Source organism: Lolium perenne, chromosome 5, assembly GCF_019359855.2.
Source record: "Lolium perenne isolate Kyuss_39 chromosome 5, Kyuss_2.0, whole genome shotgun sequence".
Classification (NCBI taxonomy): Eukaryota; Viridiplantae; Streptophyta; class Magnoliopsida; order Poales; family Poaceae; genus Lolium; species Lolium perenne.
In genome coordinates this window covers 149348179-149367912 of record NC_067248.2, presented here as the reverse complement: position 1 = coordinate 149367912, position 19734 = coordinate 149348179, and positions in this window count along the sequence as shown.

Genomic DNA, 19734 nt, shown 5'->3' with positions numbered 1-19734 from the left:
AAATGGCATAGTGGTTGGCTCAAGGATTTTGGATGCATGAGAAGTATTCCCTCTCGATACAAGGTTTAGGCTAGCAAGGTTATTTGAAACAAACACAAGGATGAACCGGTGCAGCAAAACTCACATAAAAGACATATTGTAAACATTATAAGACTCTACACCGTCTTCCTTGTTGTTCAAACACTCTACTAGAAATTATCTAGACCTTAGAGAGACCAATTATGCAAACCAAATTTTAGCAAGCTCTATGTATTTCTTCATTAATAGGTGCAAAGTATATGATGCAAGAGCTTAAACATGAGCACAACAATTTCCAAGTATCAAATTATTCAAGACATTTTACCAATTACTGCATGTAGCATTTCCCGTTTCCAACCATATAACAATTTAACGAAGAAGATTCAACCTTCGCCATGAATATTATGAGTAAAGCCTAAGGACATATTTGTCCATATGCAACAGCGGAGCGTGTCTCTCTCCCACACAATGAATGCTAGGATCCATTTTATTCAAACAAAACAAAAACAAAAAACAAACCGACGCTCCAAGCAAAGTGCATAAGATGTGATGGAATAAAAATATAGTTTCACTAGAGGAACCTGATAATGTTGTCGATGAAGAAGGGGATGCCTTGGGCATCCCCAAGCTTAGACGCTTGAGTCTTCTTGAAATATTCAGGGGTGAACCACCGGGGCATCCCCAAGCTTAGAGCTTTCACTCTCCTTGATCATATTGTATCATCTCCCTCTCTTGATCCTTGAAAACTTCCTCCACACCAAACTCAAAACAACTCATTAGAGGGTTAGTGCACAATCAAAATTTACATGTTCAGAGGTGACACAATCATTCTTAACACTTCTGGACATTGCACAAAGCTACTGAAAGTTAATGGAATCGAAAAATCCATCGAGCATAGCAAAACAGGCAATGCGAAATAAAAGGCAGAATCTGTCAAAACAGAATAGTTCGTAAAGACGAATTTTATTGAGGCACCAGACTTGCTCAAATGAAAATGCTCAAATTGAATGAAAGTTGCGTACATATCTGAGGATAACTCACGTAAATTGGCATAATTTTCTGAGTTACCTACAGAGAATTAGGCCCAGATTCCTGACAGCAAAGAAATCTGTTCCTGCGCAGTAATCCAAATCTAGTATGAACCTTACTATCAAAGACTTTACTTGGCACAACAATGCACAAAACTAAGATAAGGAGAGGTTGCTACAGTAGTAACAACTTCCAAGACTCAAATATAAAATAAAGGTGCAGAAGTAAAAACATGGGTTGTCTCCCACAAGCGCTTTTCTTTAATGCCTTTCAGCTAGGCGCAGAAAGTGTATATCAAGTATTATCAAAAGATGGTGCATCTACAGCGGGGCGTGGAGTTTTCTCAACTATGCATTGTATCTTATCTATGTAAGTTTCAGAGGCTCCCTTTTTATTCCCCTTAGGCTTGCTACTTTCATCAAACAAATCTTCAGGAACAATCCAATCAAAATTCTTTTCTAGTGCCTCGCACATTCCCAAGAGCTTGCAAGGTATTGATGTTTTAATACCCCCCTCATAATTAACTTTATTAGTGTACTTTTGTCTATCTTTTTCCATCTTTTCAAGGGTGCTAGCAAAGTTTGTATAAGAGCCAAGCATATTATATTTAGTAAAGACCTTTCTAGCTTCTCTTGCTACATCACCAAATTCTTTAAGAAGGGTTTCTAGGACAAAATCTTTCTTCTCTCCTTCTTCCATATCACTTAGTGTAAGGAACATATGCTGCATTACGGGGTTGAGGTTAACAAATCTAGCTTCTAACATGTGTACTAAAGAAGCAGCAGCAATTTCATAAGTAGGAGCAAGTTCTACCAGGTGTCTATCTTCAAAATCTTCAACCGTACTAATATGAGTGAAAAAATCTTCTATATTATCTTTCCCGAGGATAGACCCTCGGCCTATCGGTACATCCTTAAGAATAAACTTAGGAGGAAACATGATGAAATAAGTAAAGCAAATGCAAGTAACTAATTTTTTTTGTGTTTTTGATATAGCAAACAAGATAGCAAATAAAGTAAAGCTAGCAACTAATTTTTTTGTGTTTTGTTTTAGTGCAGCAAACAAAGTACTAAATAAAATAAAGCAAGACAAAAACAAAGTAAAGAGATTGGAGGTGGAGACTCCCCTTGCAGCGTGTCTTGATCTACCCGGCAACGGCGCCAGAAAATCTGCTTGATACGCGTACAACACGCGTCCGTTGGGAACCCCAAGAGGAAGGTGTGATGCGTACAGCGCCAAGTTTTCCCTCAGTAAGAAACCAAGGTTTATCGAACCAGTAGGAGCCAAGAAGCACGTTGAAGGTTGATGGCGGCGAGATGTAGTGCGGCGCAACACCAGGGATTCCGGCGCCAACGTGGAACCTGCACAACACAACCAAAGTACTTTGCCCCAACGAAACAGTGAGGTTGTCAATCTCACCGGCTTGCTGTAACAAAGGATTAGATGTATAGTGTGGATGATGATTGTTTGCAGAGAACAGTAGAACAAGTATTGCAGTACATTGTATCGATGTAAAAGAATGGACCGGGGTCCACAGTTCACTATTGGTGTCTCTCCCATAAGATAAATAGCATGTTGGGTGAACAAATTACAGTTGGGCAATTGACAAATAGAGAGGGCATGACCATGCACATACATGATATGATGAGTATTGTGAGATTTAATTGGGCATTACGACAACGTACATAGACCGCTATCCAGCATGCATGCCTAAAAAGTCCACCTTCAGGTTATCATCCGAACCCCTTCCAGTATTAAGTTGCAAACAACAGACAATTGCATTAAGTATGGTGCGTAATGTAATCAATAACTACATCCTCGGACATAGCATCAATGTTTTATCCCTAGTGGCAACAACACATCCACAACCTTAGAACTTTCTGTCACTGTCCCAGATTTAATGGAGGCATGAACCCACTATCGAGCATAAATACTCCCTCTTGGAGTTAAGAGTAAAAACTTGGCCAGAGCCTCTACTAATAACGGAGAGCATGCAAGATCATAAACAACACATAGGTAATAGATTGATAATCAACATAACATAGTATTCTCTATCCATCGGATCCCAACAAACACAACATATAGCATTACAGATAGATGATCTTGATCATGTTAGGCAGCTCACAAGACCCGACAATGAAGCATAATTAGGAGAAGACGACCATCTAGCTACTGCTATGGACCCATAGTCCAGGGGTGAACTACTCACTCATCACTCCGGAGGCGACCATGGCGGTGAAGAGTCCTCCGGGAGATGATTCCTGATGTCTATGGGTGCTTCTATTCTTGTAGACGGTGTTGGGCCTCCAAGAGCAGAGGTTTGTAGAACAGCAGCAAGTTTCCCTTAAGTGGATCACCCAAGGTTTATCGATCTCAGGGAGGAAGAGGTCAAAGATATCCCTCTCATACAACCCTGCAACCACAAAGCAAGAAGTCTCTTGTGTCCCCAACACACCTAATAGGTGCACTAGTTCGGCGAAGAGATAGTGAAATACAGGTGGTATGAATAAATATGAGCAGTAGCAATAGCACCAGAAAAGTGCTTGCTGGCGTGTAGTTGATGGTGGTAATATGGCAGGCAGTAGAAACGCAGTAAAACAGTAAACAAGCAGCAATAGCAGTATTTAGGAACAAGGCCTAGGGATCATACTTTCACTAGTGGACACTCTCAACATTGATCACATAACAGAATAAATAGACAGATGCTAGACTCTACACCCTCTTGTTGGATGATGAACACCACTAACTGTGTAGGATTACACGAACCCTCAATGCCGGAGTTAACAAGCTCCACAATATTCGATGTTCATATTTAAATAACCTTAGAGTGCATGACAGATCAACATAACCAAACCAAGTACTAACATAGCATGCACACTGTCACCTTCACGCTACGAAAGGAGGCATAGATCACATCAATACCATCATAGCAATAGTTAACTTCATAATCTACAAGAGATCAAAATCATAGCCTACGCCAAGTACTAACACGATGCACACACTGTCACCATTACACCGTGCAGGAGGAATAAACTACTTTAATAACATCACTAGAGTAGCACACAAATAAATTGTGATACAAAACACATTGCAATCATAAAGAGATATAAATGAGCACCTCACTATGCCATTCATAACAGTGAATAAGTATTCTGTGAAATATAGCCTAAGAGACCCACACGGTGCACACACTGTCACCTTTACACACGTGGGACAAGGAGTCTCCGGAGATCACATAAGAAAAATCCACTTGACTAGCATAATGACATCTAGATTACAAGCATCATCATATGAATCTCAATCATGTAAGGCAGCTCATGAGATTATTGTATTGAAGTACATAGGAGAGAGATTAACCACATAGCTACCGGTACAGCCCCGAGCCTCGATGGAGAACTACTCCCTCCTCATGGGAGACAACAGCGTTGATGAAGATGGCTGTGGTGTCGATGGAGAAGCCTTCCGGGGGCACTTCCCCGTCCCGGCGGCGTGCCGGAATAGAGACTCCTGTCCCCCAAATCTTGGCTTCGCGATGGCGGCGGCTCTGGATGGTTTCTCGTACCGTGGCTTTTCCGTCTCGAGGTTTTAGGTCGAGGGGGCTTAAATAGGCGAAGAGGCGGCGTCAGAAGGTCGAAGAGGCGGTGTCACCATAAGGCGGCGCGGCCAGGGCCTGGGCCGCGCCGGCCTACCTCCTGGGCCCACCAGGGCTCCCCTCTGGCGACTCTCGGGTGTTCTGGAAGCTTCGTGGAAAAATAGGATGCTGGGCGTTGATTTCGTCCGATTCCGAGAATATTTCCTTACAAGGATTTCTGAAACCAAAAACAGCAGAAAACAGCAACTGGCCCTTCGGGATCTCGTCAATAGGTTAGTTCCGGAAAACGCATAAATATGACATAAAGCGTGCATAAAACATGTAGATATCATCAATAATGTGGCATGGAACATAAGAAATTATCGATACGTCGGACACGTATCAGCATCCCCAAGCTTAGTTTCTGCTCATCCCGAGCAGGTAAACGATAACAAAGATAATTTCTGGAGTGACATGCCATCATAACCTTGATCATATTATTGTAAGCATATGTAATGAATGCAGCGATCCAAACAATGTAAATGACATGAGTAAACAATTGAATCATAAAGCAAAGACTTTTCATGAATAGTACTTCAAGACAAGCATCAATAAGTCTTGCATAAGAGTTAACTCATAAAGCAATAATTCAAAGTAAAGGTATTGAAGCAACACACAGGAAGATGAAGTTTCAGCGGTTGCTTTCAACTTATAACATGTATATCTCATGGATAATTGTCAACATAGAGTAATATAACAAGTGCAATATGCAAGTATGTAGGAATCAATGCACAGTTCACACAATTGTTTGCTTCTTAAGATGGAGAGAAATAGGTGAACTGACTCAACATGAAAGTAAAAGAATGGCCCTTCGCAGAGGGAAGCATTGATTGCTATATTTGCGCTAGAGCTTTGATTTTGAAAACAAGAAACAATTTTGTCAACGGTAGTAATAAAGCATATGTGTTATGTAAATTATATCCTACAAGTTGCAAGCCTCATGCATAGTATACTAATAGTGCCCGCACCTTGTCCTAATTAGCTCGGATTACCTGGATTATCATCGCAATGCACATGTTTTAACCAAGTGTCACAAAGGGGTACCTCTATGCTGCCTGTACAAAGGTCTAAGGAGAAAGCTCGCATCGGATTTCTCGCTATTGATTATTCTCAACTTAGACATCCATACCGGGACAACATAGACAACAGATGATGGACTCCACTTTTATGCATAAGCATGTAGCAACAATTAATTTTCTCATATGAGATTGAGGATATTTGTCCAAAACTGAAACTTCCACCATGATTCATGGCTTTAGTTAGCGGCCCAATGTTCTTCTCTAACAATATGCATGCTCTAACCATTAAGTGGTAAATCGCCCTTACTTCAGACAAGACGGACATGCATAGCAACTCACATGATATTCAACAAAGAGTAGTTGATGGCGTCCCCAGGAACATGGTTATCGCACAACAAGCAACTTAATAAGAGATAAAGTGCATAAGTACATATTCAATACCACAATAGTTTTTAGGCTATTTTTCCCATGAGCTATATATTGCAAAGGTAGAGGATAGAAATTTTAAAGGTAGCACTCAAGCAATTTACTTTGGAATGGCGGAGAAATACCATGTAGTAGGTAGGTATGGTGGACACAAATGGCATAGTGGTTGGCTCAAGTATTTTGGATGCATGAGAAGTATTCCCTCTCGATACAAGGTTTAGGCTAGCAAGGCTATTTGAAACAAACACAAGGATGAAGCGGTGCAGCAAAACTCACATAAAAGACATATTGTAAACATTATAAGACTCTACACCGTCTTCCTTGTTGTTCAAACTCAATACTAGAAATTATCTAGACCTTAGAGAGACCAAATATGCAAACCAAATTTTAGCATGCTCTATGTATTTCTTCATTAATAGGTGCAAAGTATACGATGCAAGAGCTTAAACATGAGCACAACAATTGCCAAGTATCACATTATCCAAGACATTATAGCAATTACTACATGTAGCATTTCCCGATTCCAACCATATAACAAATTAACGAAGCAGTTTCAACCTTCGCCATGAAAATTAAAAGCTAAGAACACATGTGTTCATATGAACCAGCGGAGTGTGTCTCTCTCCCACACAAGCATTTATTCAAACAAAAACAAAAAAAATCACACAGACGCTCCAAGTAAAGCACATAAGATGTGACCGAATAAAAATATAGTTTCAAGAGAAGGAACCTGATAATTTGTCGATGAAGAAGGGGATGCCTTGGGCATCCCCAAGCTTAGATGCTTGAGTCTTCTTGAAATATGCAAGGATGAACCACCGGGGCATCCCCAAGCTTAGAGCTTTCACTCTCCTTGATCATAGTATATCATCCTCCTCTCTTGACCCTTGAAAACTTCCTCCACACCAAACTCGAAACAACTCATTAGAGGGTTAGTGCATAATCAAAAACTCACATGTTCAGAGGTGACACAATCATTCTTAACACTTCTGGACATTGCTTAAAGCTACTGGAAGTCAATGCAACAAAGAAGTCCATCCCACATAGCAAAAGAAGCAATGCGAAATAAAAGGCAGAATCTGTCAAAACAGAACAGTCCGTAAAGACGAATTTTATAGAGGCACCAGACTTGCTCAAATGAAAATTCACAAATTGAATGAAAGTTGAGTACATATCTGAGGATCACTCACGTAAATTGGCATAATTTTCTGAGTTACCTACAGAGAATTTTGCCCAGATTCGTGACTGCAAAGAAATCTGTTTCTGCGCAGTAATCCAAATCTAGTATGAACCTTACTATCAACGACTTTACTTGGCACAACAAATGCAATAAAATAAGATAAGAAGAGGTTGCTACAGTAGTAACAACTTCCAAGACACAAATATAAAATAAAAGTACTGTAGCAAAATAAACACATGGGTTATCTCCCAAGAAGTTCTTTCTTTATAGCCATTAAGATGGGCTCAGCAGTTTTAATGATGCACTCGCAAGAAATAGTATTTGAAGCAAAAGAGAGCATCAAGAAGCATAATGCAACAAGCATAGAAAGATAGAACAAGTGTAGCTTCAAAAATTTCAGCACATAGAGAGGTGTTTTAGTAACATGAAAATTTCTACCACCATATTTTCCTCTCTCATAATAACTTTCAGTAGCATCATGAGCAAACTCAACAATATAACTATCACATAAAGCATTCTTATCATGAGTCTCATGCATAAAATTATTACTCTCCACATAAGCATAATCAATTTTATTAGTTGTAGTGGGAGCAAATTCAACAAAGTGGCTATCATCAAATATAGGGGGCATATTGTAATCATAATCCAATTTACTCTCCATAGTAGGCGGCACCAAAAGACCACTATCATTATAATCATCATAAATAGGAGGCAAAGTATCATCAAAGTAAATTTCCTCCTCAATGCTTGGGGGACTAAAAAGATCATGCTCATCAAAACCAGCTTCCCCAAGCTTAGAATTTTCCATAGCATTAGCAACAATAGTGTTCAAAGCATTTATATTAATAACATTCCCATTAGCATGCATATAAAGTTCCATGGGTTTTTTAATTCTCTCTTCAAACACATCATGTCCTAATTCAAGATAAAGTTCATAAAGATCTCTCATATTTTTGTTGTTTTCCATTATGCCTAACTAGTGTAAACAAGAAACAAAAAGATGCAATTGCAGGATCTAAAGGAAATAGCTTCGAGCACAAACACAATGGCGCCAGAAAAGTACTGTTACATGGAACCGGAGTATGAGTGCCTTTTACCTTTCCTCCCCGGCAACGGCGCCAGAAAAGTGCTTGATGTCTACGGGTGCTTCTATTCTTGTAGACAGTGTTGGGCCTCCAAGAGCAGAGGTTTGTAGAACAGCAGCAAGTTTCCCTTAAGTGGATCACCCAAGGTTTATCGATCTCAGGGAGGAAGAGGTCAAAGATATCCCTCTCATGCAACCCTGCAACCACAAAGCAAGAAGTCTCTTGTGTCCCCAACACACCTAATAGGTGCACTAGTTCGGCGAAGAGATAGTGAAATACAGGTGGTATGAATAAATATGAGCAGTAGCAATAGCACCAGAAAAGTGCTTGCTAGCGTGTAGTTGATGGTGGTAATATGGCAGGCAGTAGAAACGCAGTAAAACAGTAAACACGCAGCAATAGCAGTATTTAGGAACAAGGCCTAGGGATCATACTTTCACTAGTGGACACTCTCAACATTGATCACATAACAGAATAAATAGATAGATGCTAGACTCTACACCCTCTTGTTGGATGATGAACACCACTAACTGTGTAGGATTACACGAACCCTCAATGCCGGAGTTAACAAGCTCCACAATATTCGATGTTCATATTTAAATAACCATAGAGTGCATGACAGATCAACATAACCAAACCAAGTACTAACATAGCATGCACACTGTCACCTTCACGCTACGAAAGGAGGCATAGATCACATCAATACCATCATAGCAATAGTTAACTTCATAATCTACAAGAGATCACAATCATAGCCTACGCCAAGTACTAACACGATGCACACACTGTCACCATTACACCGTGCAAGAGGAATAAACTACTTTAATAACATCACTAGAGTAGCACACAGATAAATTGTGATACAAAACACATTGCAATCATAAAGAGATATAAATAAGCACCTCACTATACCATTCATAATAGTGAATAAGTATTCTGTGAAATATAGCCTAAGAGACCCACACGGTGCACACACTGTCACCTTTACACACGTGGGACAAGGAGTCTCCGGAGATCACATAAGTAAAATCCACTTGACTAGCATAATGACATCTAGATTACAAGCATCATCATATGAATCTCAATCATGTAAGGCAGCTCATGAGATTATTGTATTGAAGTACATAGGAGAGAGATTAACCACATAGCTACCGGTACAGCCCAGAGCCTCGATGGAGAACTACTCCCTCCTCATGGGAGACAGCAGCGTTGATGAAGATGGCGGTGGTGTCGATGGAGAAGCCTTCCGGGGGCACTTCCCCGTCCCGGCGGCGTGCCGGAACAGAGACTCCTGTCCCCCAGATCTTGGCTTCGTGATGGCGGCGGCTCTGGATGGTTTCTCGTACCGTGGCTTTTCCGTCTCGAGGTTTTAGGTCGAGGGGGCTTAAATAGGCGAAGATGCAGCGTCAGAAGGTCGAAGAGGCGGTGTCACCATAAGGCGGCGCGGCCAGGGCCTGGGCCGCGCCGGCCTACCTCCTGGGCCCACTAGGGCTCCCCTCTGGCGACTCTCGGGTGTTCTGGAAGCTTCGTGGAAAAATAGGATGCTGGGCATTGATTTCGTCCGATTCCGAGAATCTTTCCTTACTCGGATTTCTGAAACCAAAAACAGCAGAAAACAGCAACTGGCCCTTCGGCATCTCGTCAATAGGTTAGTTCCGGAAAACGCATAAATATGACATAAAGCGTGCATAAAACATGTAGATATCATCAATAATGTGGCATGGAACATAAGAAATTATCGATACGTCGGAGACGTATCAATTCCCCTCTCCGGCAGGGTGCCAGAGGCGATCTCCTGAATCCCCCGAGATGGGATTGGCGGCGGCGACGTCTCCGGAATGATGACCATCACCTCCCTAGCCGGAGACACTGCTACGTCTGGATTTTCCGGGTTAGCGCCCTTCACCGAGGGTATCCGTAGATGCTCCAGGAAAATACCAGGCGGAATTGGTTTCCTGCCGGATCCGATCTTGGATAGCATGTCTGCCGCTGCGTTATCGTCTCTCCTGACGTACTTGACTTCGTATCCGAGGAAGCTTTTGGCGATCTCGTCAACTTCGTCTCTATAAGCCGCCATGACGGAGTTTCTGGCGTTCCAGGTTCCGGCTACTTGTTGTGCCACCAGGTCAGAATCTCCACAACAAATGATGTGCTTGATCCCTATTTCCTTAGCGATGCGCAGACCGTGTAGTAGAGCCTCGTATTCCACCATGTTGTTTGTAGCTTCGAAGTGGATCTGCAGAACGTACTGCAGTTCTTCTCCGGTAGGGGACTTCAGGGTGACTCCGGCTCCCGAGCCTTGATGCTGCTTGGATCCATCGAAGTGCATAACCCATGTTTCTGGCTCCGGCTCCAAATTTGTATCCGGAGCTTCTGTCCAATCTGCGACAAAATCTGCCAAGATCTGGGACTTGATCGCAGTCCTGGCTTTGTAGTTGATATCGAAGGCGGATAACTCAATGCCCCATTTTGCTGTACGTCCTGTTGCATCAGCGTTATTGAGAATCGTTGACAGTGGAGCTTTGTTCACGACTGTTACTGGATGCTCCTGGAAGTAGTGCCTCAGCTTCCTGCTACCTAGGAATACGCCATAGGCTAGCTTTTGAAAGTGAGGATATCTTTGTTTGGATTCCGTCAGTACCTCGCTAATGTAGTAGACTGGCCTTTGGACTCCATACTCGTGCCCTTCTTCCTGTCGCTCCACCACGATGACAAGGCTGATGACTCTGTTGGTAGCTGCCAGATAAAGGAGCATGGGCTCTGACTCTTCTGGCGCTGCTAGGAGAGGTGGGAAGGTGACTATTTCCTTCAACCCTTGAAGTGCTGCATCTGCTGCGTCGTCCCAGGCAAATTTGTCTGTCTTCTTTAGCAGCTTGTACAGGGGTAGCGCCTTCTCGCCAAGACGGCTAATGAATCGACTGATTACTGCAACACAACCAGTTAGTCGTTGCACATCTTTGAGACAAGTTGGCCTTTTGATGCACAGGATTGCCTTGATTTTCTCTGGGTTAACCTCAATGCCCCTATTAGAAACGATGAACCCAAGAAGCTTCAAAGCTGGAACGCCAAAGACGCGCTTCAGCGGATTCAACATCATCTTGTACCGTTGGAGGTTCTCAAAGGTTTATGTGAGGTCGCTGATCAAGTCGGATCCTTTCTGGGTCATGACCGCGATGTCATCGACGTAAGCGTGCACGTTCCGGCCGATTTGGTCTTTCAAGCACCGCTGCATCGTACGTTGGTAGGTGGCACCTGCGTTTTTCAAACCAAAAGGCATGGTAACATAGCAGTAAGTGCCAAATGGGGTGATGAACGAGGTCACCTTTTGGTCAGACTTCTTCATCCGGATCTGGTGATACCCGGAATTTGCGTCAAGAAAACACAGAGGTTCCGCCCCTGCCGTCGAATCAATGACCTGGTCAATGCGTGGCAGGGGAAACGGATCCTTCGGACAATGCTTATTCAAGCCGGAGTAATCGATGCAAATTCTTAATATTTCAGAATTCTTTATGGGTACAAGGATGGGATTTGCGACCCAATCAGTATGGATAACTTCTACTACAAAACCTGCCTCTAGTAACTTTGCTAATTCCATTCCTATGGCGCGACGCTTCTTATCTCCAAAGCGTCGCATAGCTTGCTTCACCGGTTTAGCCCCCAGATTTATGTTGAGGTAGTGCTCGGTGAGTTCCCTAGGTACTCCGGACATGTGAGAAGGCTGCCATGCGAAGATGTCCATGTTAGCGCAGAGGAACTCGACGAGCGCATCTTCCTATTTGGGGTCCATGTTGGCTCCGACCGAGACCTGCTTGGTAGCATCTCCTTCCTTGAAGTCGATCTTTTTTGTGTCTATCGCGGCCTTGAACGAAGTTTTCTGTTCAGAGATCTGCTTCTTGGTGGTATGCATTTCTGTCGGATCCACCGCGACTCTGTAGCCTTGCAGCTCCTCTCCAGATATCATAGACTCTGGGAAGGCGGCTTCGCCCAGCTCGCACTCATGAGCCTTCTTGTAGTCTCCGGATACGGTAATCATACAATTGGGACCCGGAATCTTGAGCTTGTTGTAGATGTAGCACGCTCTTGCGTGGAACTTGTGGTAGGTGGGCCTGCCGAAGATGACGTGGTAGGAACTCTTGAAAGGCACGACCTCAAACGTGATCATCTCTTCGCGGAAATTATTGACATCGCCGAAGGCCACGGGAAGTCTGATGCTGCTGAGGGAATTCGCCTTTTTACCCAGAACTACACCATGAAACTCAGTGGTGCTGTGTTTGAGCTGTTCCTTGGTAAGGTTCATCCGTTCTAGAGTCTCCAGGTACATAATGTTCAGGCTGGCTCCACCGTCCATGAGGCACTTGAAGAAGTCATAGTCGTCGATGCGAAGACTTACAACCAAGGCGTAGAACTCTTTCGGCACAATGGTAGGATGATCCTTACCATCTAACATACTACGGCATAGCCGGAACTGTGGCGTTCAGGATCCGGAAAGCTGACTTGCTGGCGCGGACTGTTGGGGTTCCGAGGAAAGTATGGTACGCGCCTGCACTCTTTTTGACGAAGGGGTTGGTTTTAGCCGCGGATCCTTCCTTGGGATCCGGCGAAGCATCATCCTCATCCATCGCCTCGGAACTGTCGTCCTCTTTGTCCTTGTTCTTGCCCTTGCCTCCTTTGCCGCGTGGGCGGTGCTTCCAGGCTCGCTTGTATCCTGCTTTCGGGTCATTTTTGAGATCATTGACCCATTTGCAGTTGCGGTTAGTGTGAGTGGACTTCCCTGTAGCTGGATCCAAATGGGCCAAGCAGGGCATGTCTCTGTACTCTTCATAGGTTTGGGGGGTGCGGGTTCCGGCAGCGGTGACTTCATCACCGCTGTGGTGACCCAACGTACCACTGCATGGTGTAGTACACAAGTCGTTGACATAACACAAGTGAAACACCGTTCCACTCATATTACATCTCTCAGAGTGGTACAACCGAAACATATGCGAGTCCAAGGTATGTCTATAGAAGGATACACAAGCTGTTTACAGAAGATCACACAGCCTCCTACTTTACAGTGAGGTAAAACTTCAAATAAAGCTCCAGAAGAACGATTCGTAGTATATCTTATTGCTATCACTATCTCTAAAGATACTAGGCTTGCTATAGAATTATAGCTACTTAGGTGCTAGGATTAGGGAAATGTTCCCTTCTATTACTATTCTAAGTTTCCACTATAACTGATGCAGAACTTGACTCCATTGACTTCATTGACTGGATTCTTCATCTTGTTGCAGTTGAATCCTTCGTCTTCGAGTTCCACGGTAGTTTCTCCTTCGGTGCCTTGATCTAAGAAGGGGGTTCAAATGGGAGGGAATGAGTACGAGCGTACTCAGCAAGTTCATATTAGGAAATAGGTGTATCATGCACTAGCTACAGCCATAGACCAGAAAGTCATAGGCCAATGCAAGTTTTCATAAACATTTCTTCAAAAGGTTTATTTTATTCTGGAAACTATGCCTGTCAGTCTTCACAGGTTGACCAGAACTTCATGGAGTTCCTTTCCTGCCGCGTTCGCATTTCCCTTCCCGGAACAGGGAGTGACAGTCACAATTCAGTATCCTCTGCAGAGGTGCGTTACTTTTCCCATAAGAGACCTTATCCTTGTTGCCAACCGGGCTCGAGATTTCGTCCACACTTCCTTGGTGTGAGGCCAGGTGTAAGATCCAAGCCAATCACTGCCTTCTTCGCGACCCTGCAAACCCACCCTTTTGTCCACCCGTACACCCCCGGTAGACGTCTCCCGATCATACGGCTTTACCCACGGTGTACTTTGGACAATCCATCATAGACGGTAGAGACAATCATCCACACGGATGGGGATTTAAAAGGCCATCCCAACCTACGGCAGTGCATCCAACACCCCGCAGCTCTAACCAGTCCGTTGGCGTCCAGGAGGGAAAAGATACAGCTGACTTCCCCAGAGCCATTATAGATCTTATGGTTAACGCGATATGTACGGCGCTAGAATCACTGGACGGCATTGGTACTTAGTCCTAGATGAATAGTACCCTTGCAATGGAACCTCCACCATAAACACATACCATGGTTCCATTGCCCACCACATAGTCATATTCATAATTGTAAAATAATACTTTGCTTTTCAATGCAAGAGTGATAAGTATAGTACTTTGCATATAATTTGATAAAAATAATCAAATGACATGAGAAAGCGATGAACTTGCCTTTCTTGACTGCAAGATAATGCAGGCAAAAGCTTTGATATGTGAGAACTCCAAATTCTGAAATACCATCATTGTCCGGTAAGGACAATGTTTAAAGAACTGGCAAAGATGCTATAATGCATAGTATGAGATGCAAGCGTCCCAAGCGTATCGTAACCTCGATGATTTAGGATGGATGAGTTAATAATATTTCTTTAGGGTTTGTTGCACTTTTAGAATGGTTCTCAAACAAGGTTGTTATTAGGGTTTGGTGATATAAATAGCATAAACACATGATATAATGCATCATAACAAGCATACACATAAAGGAATAGTGGTTGCATAACAAGTGTAGTTGTCAGTTTTAAGTTCTACAAGACATGGTTGATGATTACTTATATTATATTTCAAAGAATTACTTTTGAAGAACATGTTAGTTAAGAATTAATAGGTAGTTCCAATAAGAACTATTTACTCATATGGTTTACTTGTATATCTACTTCAAAAGAATAACTTTTGAAGAACAGATTGAATAAAAAGTAATAAGTATTTCAAATAAGAATTAAGGCTTCTACGGTTTGATTGACATTTACACTTCAAAAGAATAACTTTTGAAGAACATATGTTTAAAGAATAAGAATTACTATGAATAGGAGTTAAGTGTTTCTAGGGCTTACTATTGCATTCATTTAGTTCCCCAATAGAGACTAGTTGGTTCTTAAGTTGGATGGGTCTAGGTGCAACAAGTATTGGCAGGTTTATTACTATAGTTTCTCATAGGCATCATATTAAAGGATGGTTATCAAAGTGGTTCCATGACTTAACTATTATGGTTTACTATATCTTCCTATTTGTTTCACTGAGTAACGAATAATGGATTTCAAAACTAAATAGTTTATTATTGCTTAGGTAGTGTTTAGTTGAATAGGAGCATGTGATGTGAATTGCTATTCAGGATTGGTATTATGGGTGATCACCATGGTTCTACTAGGATATTATACTTGAGGTAGATTTCAATGTTGGTGTACTAAGAATGGTGATCAATGGTGTCAATGTGAGATTAGCAAGCTAGGGTTTTCACTTAAGTGCCACTAGTGGATCATACAAGGTTTATTCAAGAATAAAGACATGGAATGATGACTTCATGTGAATTGTCCTAGTTTTATTCTAGTAGATCAAAAGCATGAATTCATTTGTTGCTTATTAAGGTTCTATAGGTAAAAGTGTAAGTTATATGATCACATGGGATAAACCCCGAGGATTTTAGGATTAGAACTAATTTAGGGAGATTCACATAAAATGATGAGACCAAGATTCTTGTTTATATTAGAATTAGGATTTCTAAATTGTGATTTAATTATTAAAATGGTAATTGATAGTCGAGTTGAAATTATTACTAATTGGGAGATAGAAGTAATAATGGAGTTAACACTATATTATTTTTAAAAGACTTAAAAAGGATAAATACTATTAGGATTTAGGGTTTTTAATTGAAGTAATGGTCAATTAGGATTTTCATAAGAGTAAACATAATCATTAAGAGATATTTGTTGTTTTATATGGCATCTTTATGCAAGGTAAGATTTAATATTTTGATAATGTGCAAACTAGAATCAAGAAAATTATATGTTTAGTATTTAAGTCTGAATAGTTTAAAATTTAAAATTAGTCTTCTATAACCTAGAGGAAAATTAAAATTATTGCTCCTTTGATTTTTGAAGTATTTTTTTAATATTATTATTATAGAGGATTTTTTTATTCACTTTTATTTATTGGTTGTTATTTAAGTAATTTTAAATGATAAAGTTCCTAAGAAAAAGTAAAATAGACCAAATGGTCTGGTCCGATCATCTCGGCCTGGTCGGGCTTGGGCCAAGACCATGAACAGACCCAACCCCTCTCCCTCACCTCTCATCCTCGCACGCACACGACTCCTCCCCTCTCTCGTGACCTCCCTGGCTCTGCAGCATCACCGCTCTCCTCGGCGGCCCCCCCGGCCAACTCCGGCGCCGGCGAGCCGGGGGTTCCTGCTCGCCTCGACGTGCTCAACAACCTCCCCCAGGTTGATTTGATTATGGTTGTCTCTCGTGGTCGCCCCGACCCCGAAACCCTAGTCAGACGCCTCCGTCGCCCGGCCAGCCGCCGGCCAAGTCTGGCGCCGCCACGCGCTTATAGAGCCCTCTCATGATTCTCGTCCTGCGGATCCCCTTCGTCTGGGCACCCTTCTTCTCATACGAGCTCGCCCCCGAGGAACCCTAGCTCGGGTCCTGGTTCTGCATGCCGGCACGGCCCCAGCTGCCATGCCTCCGGCTGCTCATCCCTTCGACCTCGACTACCTCCTTGATCTCTTGCTCCACTTCGACTTCCTCGACCCGCAATATCGAGCTCTGGCTCAATCATGCTATTCTGGTGGGTGTGTTGTGGTGCGGATGTACTGGTGGAGATGGTGCGGTGCTGGACTACTACATCCTCGACGCCAGTTGGACGGTGCCGCGGACGCAACCCCGGTGTCATCTACCTCACTACTACTCTCTACCGCACTCACTGTGAGCTACCTCACTCTCTTCTCTGTCTATGCTTACCATGTGGTGTGCATCAAGAACTTCTGCACATGTGTAATTGTGTCCCAAATATTGCATATTCTCTGTATTGATATATGTTGTGGGAATGATCTTGCTTGGATGATGTATTAATCAAGCATTTGTGTTGGACTTGGCTTTGTGATAATTGGCTTGTCTCTGTAGATGCAAATTTCATTACCGTCCAGAGAGTATTGAGGTGCCTCAGTTCGGATGGTTAGCTCATCCATGGGTTGCTGCTATCTTAAACTGTAAAATGCAACTATTGTTGCCTACAGATTGATGCAGTGCTTGGTGGCTTAATTGTGAGCTTACATACAAATTTATTATGGCTTTGATTCTGTAAAAGAAGTGCCACTATGCTGCCTGGTAGCTCTGTGTTTTTTTTTTTGAATTGGTAGCTCTGTGTTGGTGTTGCTCTTAATGGCTAGCTGATGTTGTACAGGGAGGTGTGTTGGTACTATTGTGATTTACTTGGGCTTGGTTAAACTGATAAGAACATATATTATCTTGATTTGGTTGCCTCGCCAATGATGCAAAGGCTGAGGCAAAATTTATTTGATAAGAACATATACTAAGAGATGGCTTCCCAAATTCTCTATGAAGATTCAGCATAGCACTTCTATGCCATCTGAGAGAAATAATTCCTCCAGATCCTCCTAGACAAGATCTAGTTGCAGGGTGGTTGGATTTATTTACTTTGCAGGTTACCCTTCTTTTTCCCCTCATGATCATGCGAAAGCTAAGAATAGATGCTACATGATCTATTTATCCTATTATTGGATTTCTACCTGATGCACTTTGTAGATGGATAGCTGGTTCTTCTGGCTTCTGACATATGCTGCTTCTTGTAGCATGCCTTCTCCTCCTCACTTCTTGATCTGCTTCATATGGATCTAGTTTCTGTTCTCAGATATATGGGTGGGTGCTTGTTGTTATTGTGGTATGCTTTGGTGAAGCCTGAGCCAAATGGTTTGGCTAGTTGTGGCTCTGTTGTTTATATAGTGCTGGCTATTTGCTGTGAGGGTGACAACACACAGTTTGCATGTGTTGAGTATGCTGCTTGCAAGTGACATCATGTGATTGTTCAAGTTTCAATGCTGGTTACTTTCCACCTGGTGCAAGCTTTGATTGATGCCTTCCTTATCCATGTGTAGCCCTATTTTATTTTCTCTCTTATCCATCCAGTGACCTGGTGGGCTTCGGCTAATACTCATGCTTAATCATGTGGGCCTTTATTTTGGAATACAGCTAAGTATATTACTTGCTGGTATATGACATTGCATTTGTGGTTTAATTCATATGGCTTAATTATGTATGGCTTACTCACATAACCGGAAGCAATTAAGCTTTGCTTATTCAGCAAATGACTTTAAAATATTTGAGTAAGATCATTATGACTTTTCCATGTCACAAATGATCTACTTTGATGAATTTGTGGGTTTTAAGGAAACAAGCTAGATTAGAGGGAACTTATTTGTTGCATTGTTGCCTCTCTAGAAAGAAAAATGGATCATGCACATATTGCCTTAGTGTCATATTGCCTTCATGATCAGTGTTGCCTCTCCTGATCCAAGTGTCGTCCAATTGCCCCTTAAATTATCCATTTGACCCTAATGTTGCCTAAGAAAGTGTTTCTCCCTCTAATCGAAATTTGGGTATTAGGACAGGTTCCTAATTCCCAGTAGCTAGTTTCCAATATTTAACATTGCCTCACCAAAGGTGAGGCAAACATTTTAACATTAACCCCATTTCTTTATCTTTGTTGTTTCTTTTGCAGGGAAAAGGAAACAAGGATATCAAGATTAGATTTAGGATTTAATCTTTATTATCTTTGCAATCCTCTATTTCTTTTCCAACATGTAATCTTCAATAAATGTTGTAAAGGAAATACTTATGTGAAACATTATTTGTAATATTTGATTCTCATTTATAATTATATTTACTTTGTATTTATATAATTGTTTAGAATTCAAATTCCAATTCAAATTATTATTTGAATTATGTCTTTCATATTTGAATTTGAATTCAAACTATTTCCCTCGAAAACATAATAAATCAACAAAGGTCATGTCGAAATTTATCGCACTTGTGTCGATGACATACATCAATTCCATCAACACAAGAGAAACCTCGATCACTTTGTGTTTTAGATGAATGCGCGAAAATTCCCCGGATTTTCTATGCATGGATGCAATGCACACTCTCGTATTCTCTCTTTTTCTAGCCTCTAAACCTGGGTTATTACAGCCTCTCCCCCTTAAACTGAACTTCGTCCCGAAGTTCGAACGCTCTCACGGTTCGGAATGTGGAACAGACTTGAACAGATCACAATCATTTTAAACTCCATAGTGATCTCGTTAGATATAATTAGATATATCCCTTGTCCAGATCCTTCCTGTAGTCTTCTGATGTCTGGCACTGATACTCTCTTAAATTCTAAGATTTCTTCCAACATTCTAAGCTCCTAGTCTTACTCTTCAAAGATCCTTGGATTAGGACATCTTATTGGGTTAATGGACTTTACTAATGGTTCTGGTAATAGCTTCTGATTTGGATACCCAAAG